This window comes from Protomyctophum parallelum, assembly GCF_964188405.1.
Source record: "Protomyctophum parallelum genome assembly, chromosome: 1".
NCBI lineage: Eukaryota > Metazoa > Chordata > Actinopteri > Myctophiformes > Myctophidae > Protomyctophum > Protomyctophum parallelum.
The window spans coordinates 60,346,348-60,355,002 of NC_139697.1; the positions used below are offsets into that span (position 1 = coordinate 60,346,348).

An 8,655-nucleotide genomic window follows, 5' to 3' on the forward strand; every position below is an offset into this window, starting at 1 on the left:
AGTCAATATAAAAAAGCAGTTAATCAGGTTCAATCGGGGGCACCAATGAGGACATTTAACAGACTTTATTAACGAAAGATGTATGACACGATGAAGGAACGAACGATGAACAGAACGAAGATGACCCGCGACGGGTCGTCTGGCCATCCAGCTGGACGTCGGGTAATTTAAGCCGAGGTGGGGAGGCTTCGGGGATCCGCCGTGCTCCCGGGCACAACGAACCCCCCCATAGGGACCTGTTAGGAGATGTTAGAGGGAGTACGATGAGAATTAGGGTGGGGGAGGGATGACGAAAGCGAGAACGGAGGGAGAACCGTGGGATGGATGGGCTTTATATACATGTGGAGGTGACCCGATTGGAGGTGGCTTTGATAGAAGGTGGAGGTAGCTGCGTTGGAGGTGTGGTCCTGGTCCTGAACTTCAGCTATGGGCTCCATTTAGTGTGGTTGCCAGAGGAAAGCAGACTATAGTAATTGTCCGACTTTATTCCGTATGAACTTTTTAGGGTCCCTGTGATGTCATGTGGGTCAATACATCATCATCATTATACTGTTTAGCGAGCTAAGTGTGGTCGGTGGCTTTAAGAGTAGTCTGAAAGCAGCAAGAAGGCCAGGAAGCAACGTTAACTACTGTAGCTATTCCTCTGCTTGCAAAACAGCAAGACATGCTTTCCAAGGTTTAACACTGTGTGTGTGTGTGTGTGTGTGTGTGTGTGTGTGTGTGTGTGTGTGTGTGTGTGTGTGTGTGTGTGTGTGTGTGTGTGTGTGTGTGTGTGTGTGTGTGTGTGTGTGTGTCCCTTCTGGCTCCAAAACTGTGGAATGCACTTCCCATTGCAGTCAGAACTGCAGCATCACTCCCAATCTTCCGCCGTAGCCTGAAAACCCACCTTTTCAGACTCCATCATGGCCCATAGCACTTATCCTACCCCCTTAGATAGCATTTCGGTAGACTTAGATAGCATTTGATAGACTTATAGCATGTTATGTAGACAGCACTATAATTGCATTGTATATAGTCATAGCACGCCATAGTACATTCGTGTATAGCATAGTAGTATAGATATATAGTTTATATGTATAGTCTCATAATATAGATATTCCACTGTTACTTTCTTAGCTTACGCATGTTTCATGATAAATGCTTTTTTGTGATGTATTCCCATGCTTTTTGTTCTTGCTTAATGTAAATCGCTCTGGATTAAGAGCGTCTGCTAAATGCCTAAATTGTAAATTGTGTGTGTGTGTGTGTGTGTGTGTGTGTGTGTGTGTGTGTGTGTGTGTGTGTCCGTGTGAACAGCCAATCTCCAGCACTGTTGGCGAAAAAATCATAAGGCCGAGAAAGCCACTATCTATTCCATCCTGATTGGCTTCATGTTCAAACGATAATTAGGCCTGGGTACACAACAGTGTGCACTTATACCATTGTGTTTTGCTTTTTATCTTATCATAGAAAGCAATGACATGAAACAGGAGTGAAGATGCACACGCATACCATGGGTGCTCACAGGAGAAATTGAAAACTCACCAGTTAAACAGCAGCGTTTTGTTTGTTTTGTTTTATCTTTCGAAAGCCGCCAGAGACAGCAAATTGGGATATCAAAGGAGATTACATATTGCAGTTTTACGATGTCACACTACCACCCACATCAATCCGCAACAATTGCTGTCCTTTGTCAGGCAGGAGGCCAGACAATTATTATAGAGCAGTGTTTTTCAAAGAGAGGTTCGGGGACCCTTAGGTCCCCATTTAAAGCTCAAATCCGTATGATGCATAGAGACAAATTTCTACCTCTCATGCAAAACAAAAGCACTACTACCATCTCCAACCACTGTGCTGTTAGTTATCTTGAATTAGCATGCTATACCTAACTTTGTATTCATTAAATAAGGCTTGCAACTTACATTAACACAGAGGACCGTGTAGACTAGTAAAGAACGTACTGTCCGTACAGTACAGTTTATATAATTATTGGCTGGCTGGTGACCTTGGGTCCAAGGCCCAGACCCAAGTCATGCATGTGTAACAGCTAGGGAGAGAAATAAGCAACAAGTTCTATGAAAACAATCCCAAAATAACCTACTAGGCCAGTAGGCCTTTTGAAAATAGTAGATGTACAAGCTCATAACGACAAATATATATTAATTTGGGGGTTAGGAAACAAGCCCAAAAAACCGCAACCCACAACTAAAATTATAAATATTTACAAGCAACTTAACAGACAAAGAAGCCCAAAGTAGCTTATAAAAAGCGGACATGGCAACACTGGTGCCAGGTTACAGGCACGTAAGCTAAAATAATGACAAATATACAAGTATATTTGTATTGTATATACTTGTATATACAAGTATATACAAATATACAAGTATAGTCCCTGCTGGCCCAGGCCGTAGCGTAACGGTCTGGGCACCGGACTGGTGATCCAGTCGCGGTGTGCCGCGGGTTCGACTCCCGAACCCGACACGGCCTTTACCGCATGTCATCCCCCCATCTCTCTCCCGTTTCCTGTCAGCCTACTATCTGTCCCTTAAAAAATCAATAAAAGGCGTAAGCCGCAAAAAAAAAAAAAAAAAAAAAAAAAAAAAAAGTATAGTCCCTGCTGTACTAAATATTATTATTATTAGTAATAATAATAATCAAATAATAATAATAATAATAGGACACTATTAATGAGTTTATACAATAACAGCATAAGAATAAAAACTAAAACAAGGCAAATTTTTATTTATACATATGATGCACATCTATGTCTGAGAGAGAGAGTCTGCAGGTACATATTATTATTATTAATAATAACAATAATAATAATAATAAATATAGCTGCAAGAAGAAGAAGTATAAAGAATCCACTTAATTATATTCAATAATAGTTAAAAAATAATTGATTTATACATATAAATGCACATCCTTGTCTGGAGAGAGAGAGAGAGAGAGAGAGAGAGAGAGAGACTCTCTCTCTCTCAGAGAGAGAGAGAGTCGGGCGGGGGAGGCAAGCCTTACGTCAGCGTGAGGAGGGGCTGTACATCGCTGTAAATTCACGAGGCATCAAAATGTAAATGAGCGCGATCGTTTGACGTGAAGACAGCGGGGCGAAGTCTAAGCCAGCCCGGGCGTGCTACGCTGTGAAATAGACAGCGGGAGGCGGTAGCTAGCGGAGAAATGTTAGCTGGGTACCCACACGCAGAGAGGATGGAGAGAAACAGGCACGTTTGTTTGAATCGCAAGTCACTCTTTTTTTGTCTCCACCAGGCCGAAGGCATGGGGAGAGAGTATGTTTGCACTCTCTCTGTGTGTGTGTGTGTGTGTGTGTGTGTGTGTGTGTGTGTGTGTGTGTGTGTGTGTGTGCATGTATGTGTGTGTGCGTGTGTGCGGGCCATGAGGCCAATTTTTGCTAAATACATTTCATTGCATTACTTGTACACATTTTATCCATGCATCACGCAAATCGATATACACTATCGCTATAGTCATGTGATCAACACGGATCTGTCCCATTTCCCATATTCCATCCCGATTGGCTAGTATTACCTTCCAAAGCTTGCAGGATTGGTCCGTTTCAAACAAAATGCCACAAATCATATCGGGAGTCCGGGGCATTTTGCACACACCTTCCCACTAGGCCGAGGACGAAATGCCACATACAATTTTTCAAATCACCCTCACGGTGGCCAATTCCTGTGTTTACCTATAACTGCACCTATTTGTGTACAACTTTGTATGCATACTCCCTGGAGGCCAAGGAAAAACCTTTGCCCTGCATTTTTTACATCTGCCTGTCATAGCGCCACTATGAGGCCGATTCTTTCAAAACACATTTCTTAATATTACTTGCACAGATTTTATCCATACATCACACAAATCAGTATACACTATCTCTATAGTCAAGAAATGTTTTATTAATTATAATAAATATAAATGAATCAATTCACATAGTAATTATGATTTCCCTCACTATCTATTTTTGTCTGCTATAGTGTCTGCTAAATGCCTACATTGTAAATTGATTCCCAATGGGAATTAACCCAAGGGTGAAGAAGACTTTTCAATCAACCATTCACACAATGCTTCACCGGCTTACTGAAATGAAAACTAAGAGAAAGTGCTGCGACACTCTCAATGCAGGGGTCAGGGAGGGCAGTGGTGCTTGAAATAGACCCTTATGAAAGCCATTGCAAAACGTGATCAAGTTGTTGTATTACCTATCTATGGCAGATGAAATAAAAACACCTGGGTTTCCTATAGGCTACTATGGCAGTGTTGGTCAACACAAATGCCCTCAATCTATTTTTCACTGATGAAGGGAGGAAAGGTGGATGTGGAGTGGTTGATACTGATTTTTGTGGGCATGCAGTGAATGCATGCGTCTAGAGGAGATACACTTTTGTGCAAACTGACACTGGTACACACACACACACACACACACACACACACACACACACACACACTTTACACTTAGCGTATCACTTTAATCATTTTATAGTTTAAAGTCATCATGCGCAAAGTGTAAAGTTTGTACAAAAATGTACAAACTGATGCTTACTTTGTACTTTTTTGTTTTATCTTTCGAAAGCCGCCAGAGACAGCAAATTGGGATATCAAAGGAGATTACATATTGCAGTTTTACGATGTCACACTACCACCCACATCAAGCCGCAACAATTGCTGTCCTTTGTCAGGCAGGAGGCCAGACAATTATTATAGAGCAGTGTTTTTCAAAGAGAGGTTCGGGGACCCTTAGGTCCCCATTTAAAGCTCAAATCCGTATGATGCATAGAGACAAATTTCTACCTCTCATGCAAAACAGAAGCACTACTACCATGCTGCGACTCTCTCAATGCAGGGGTCAGGGAGGGCAGTGGTGCTTGAAATAGACCCTTATGAAAGCCATTGCAAAACGTGATCAAGTTGTTGTATTACATATCTATGGCAGATGAAATAAAAACACCTGGGTTTCCTATAGGCTACTATGGCAGTGTTGGTCAACACAAATGCCCTCAATCTATTTTTCACTGATGAAGGGAGGAAAGGTGGATGTGGAGTGGTTGATACTGATTTTTGTGGGCATGCAGTGAATGCATGCGTCTAGAGGAGATACACTTTTGTGCAAACTGACACTGGTACACACACACACACACACACACTTTACACTTAGCGTATCACTTTAATCATTTTATAGTTTAAAGTCATCATGCGCAAAGTGTAAAGTTTGTACAAAAATGTACAAACTGATGCTTACTTTGTACTTGTTTCACTTCAAACTATCATTATATCTTTATCGTTTTCCACAGTGTGGTTTTAGGTACGTCAACATTTCACTCGCATACTGTGTGTTGTGCACAATATTGTACTGTTTATTCTTTTATATTTATTTCAAATTAATTACACTTTTTTTAAAAGCTCAACCAAGATGTGTGCAACTACACACAACCATGCCTCATTTCATTTGCCAATGAAAAAATACACAATCCCTGATTGGCCGAGCGACGCTACTTGCGTGCTCTGCTCGCGCAAGTAATAACCAGTAGTATCGGTACCACAACCAAACTCACTCCAAATGGTGTGCGCCTGAGTGTATACACTGTATATGCTGTACTGTATAGTATGTTATGGTTACTCTGGCTTGGGTTGCAAGTTGTTCTTTTTGGGTTGGAAAAAGTTTTCAACGATGGCCTCAACCAAGTCATCCAGCTCCTGCTGCAACTGTGCCACATCACTGTCTCCAGGGCCAGCACAAAGCTCTGTGTAGTATTTGATCTTTGGCTCGGTGCCACTGGTTCTCATGGTGGCCACACCCCCGTTGGAGAAGGAAAATGTGATCATCTGACTGGAACTTGTATTGGCCAGATAAGAAGTCATCTCTCCTGCTATGGCTGCAGCACTCACTCCATCTTTGTCCAGTACAGAGGTACTGCACATATATCCTATGGCCTCCTCAAAAGCAAACAGCACAGTCTTTCCCTGGTCCAGCAGGTCTTTGGTTCTGTTTCCCAGCCACTTGAACCCTGTCATTGTTTCGTCAAAGTGGAAGCCCTCCTTCAGAGCCATGGCTCGTATTATCTTGACATTTTTAACAGAAGCAGAATCTGGGTTTTGTTGTTTCCAACAGTGGAAGTGGAACAGCCACCAGCCCATCAAGGCTCCCAACTCATTACCACTGAACACACGCCACTGTCCACTACTCTTCTCAGCGATGGCTAGACGGTCAGCGTCTGGGTCATTAGCAAGCACCACGGTGGCCCCTTTCCGCTCTGCCAGAGAAAAGGATAGAGCCAAAACACCCTCTCCTTCCTCAGGGTTGGGGTATTTGACCATTGGGAACTCTGGGTCAGGGTCCTTCTGCTCCTCTACAGCATATGGAGGATGAAGGTTGAATGCATTGAATGCCGACTGTACAAATGAATGCCCCCCCCCCCCCCCGTGCACAGACGTGTGCACAATCTTCGCCTTGTTAATCTCCCTGTGGTGACAGTGTTTCTGGATGTCCTGTTAAGGGTCACGGACCAGGGGGCTCTTCAGGGCCCTCTCTGCATTCCAGGATTCAGGCCACGGCTCCAGGTTCTTCTCTATGGCATCTCCACATGTTTTCCCAGTACACTTTCTTTATACCCGTTGTCCTGTTTGGGGTTGTGTGATGCAGTAACCATGATTCCAGCACAGAGACCCAGGCGGGACACTGCGAAAGGCACAAAGGGCGTAGGTATACAACGTCGGAGAAGACGTGGACACTAGGCACCCCTTGATCGATGAAGACGACTGCTGCCATGGTTAGCAAAAAGCTTGCTGCTGCCCCCGCTCTCAGGGTGGGCCCGGGCATCATAGCCGATCGCCACCCCTCGTTCCTTCAGGTTGTCAAAGCACTGCTCTAGGTAACGACAAAAGCCCTGTGTGGTCTGGATTATGGTGAGGTTGTTCATACGGGATATGCCAGGGCCCATGGCTGCCCTCAGACCTGCTGTGCCAAACTCCATCCTGGAAGAGAAACATTTGGGCCACACGGAAAGAATATATTGATGTGTACAACCCACCGAGTCAGAAAGATCAGTATATACAGTAGACAAAAATATCACCAGTCTTTCCACCTCGGAGGACATGACGTAACACCGGATCATAAGCCTGAGGAACGCTGCCCAGGCTAGGTTGGTGCTAGCCTGGTAAACCCATCCCTCTTGAAACATTTCATTCACCCCTCCCTCCCATTCAGAATGATTCTTTTTCAAGGGGGAAGGTTTTACCAGGCTAGGTTGGTGCCACAATATAGGGGCCATGGTATACACAGTATAGGTAACATAATGGAAATGAACAAGGTAATCCTTTGTATCTGATACCAGAATGTTCGCCTCAAAACACAGTCGCCCTGGGCTCAATTCCGGCGAACTCTGAACGATCTCTCTTTCTACCTGCATGGTATTCCTATAAACGTAACCTCAGTAAACTAAAAACCTTATTCTTAACCTTAACCTCAGTAAAACGTGTTTGTGTGTGTGTGTGTGTGTGTGTGTGTGTGTGTGTGTGTGTGTGTGTGTGTGTGTGTGTGTGTGCGCGCGCGTGCGTGCGATTAGTCTTTGTCTGAAAAGAAAATTCACCAATTAATCACATTATTCTTTGTCTGTGCTTTGTTCATAAACGCCTGACAAACATGATGATCAAATGAACAAAAGCCTATGATTAGATCCCATGTAATTAGATTCCGAGATTCCACGCATCTAGAGTACAACCACTTGGCGCATGGTGTTATGTAAGAGATATTATGGAAATCTTTGTAAAGTTATTGGGAGTCGGATAGACAGTTCGTCTAGCAAAATAATATATGCTGGCAGATCACAAAGGCGGAGGATCAGCTCCTAACATCCCAGTATTATGATAATTTGACATTGATCATACTGTAGAGTGTAGAATGAAAATGGGATACCCCTTTTAACATTTTTAGGCAATTGAAAATCACTGGTTTTGAAAAGATTGCAATAATGATCTACCACCATCCAATTGATTTCCATCCCCTGTACTCGTGGCAAGGTTTTGCCCCCGGCCGGGGATCAAACCCCAACCTCCCAGTCTCAGGGCGGACACTAACCACAAGGCCATTGAGCTGGCCATAGTGATCCTAATGTCGAAGGCATAAATAACCTCTTGTCTTCACACTAGAGAACATATTGTACAAAATGTGTATTAGGGTAGTATTTGTGAGTTTCACCAGGAGGGTGAACACTCTATCCTTCCCACTGTCCCAGTTCCGCACCTTATTAACAGGTGCCCCGACCAACCTGTAGGAGTCACTAATGCATTATGCAGTAGCCTGCTTCAGCCTGTGTGATTGCTTTTGTAGAGGGGCGTGTTGCCGACTTAAACAGTTACAAATATATAGGAACCATACTGTATACCATATACTGTATGATCTTATGAACCAAGGTCTATCTGCCTGTGGTAACCCTAAATGTTTTAAACAGTACACTCAGCTCCTTATATTTAGTAGCATCATGATTGAATATGATTTGTATGCGTCCATATTCAAACAAGCTGTAGTTTGTCTTGACTTGCTGCCCTCGTAATCTGGCCTTCACGCTGTATTTGTTTATCGGTACGTAAAAACGGGCGACTGTGGCTGAGGTGGTAGAGCAGGTTGTCCAATGATTCATGGGTTGGCGGTTCGAATCCCGGCTC

The 8,655-nt window shown here is 43.5% G+C and overlaps 1 pseudogene across 1 annotated transcript; it reads right to left on the bottom strand.

The window, feature by feature from the left end:
- Positions 1 to 5,607: 5,607 nt before the first annotated feature.
- LOC310878869 (phosphopentomutase-like) lies at positions 5,608 to 8,091 on the bottom strand (annotated as a pseudogene). Its single transcript has 2 exons — positions 8,069 to 8,091; positions 5,608 to 6,966 (listed from the first exon to the last, which is right to left on the bottom strand). The product of its transcript is annotated as a phosphopentomutase-like (transcript).
- Positions 8,092 to 8,655: the final 564 nt, after the last annotated feature.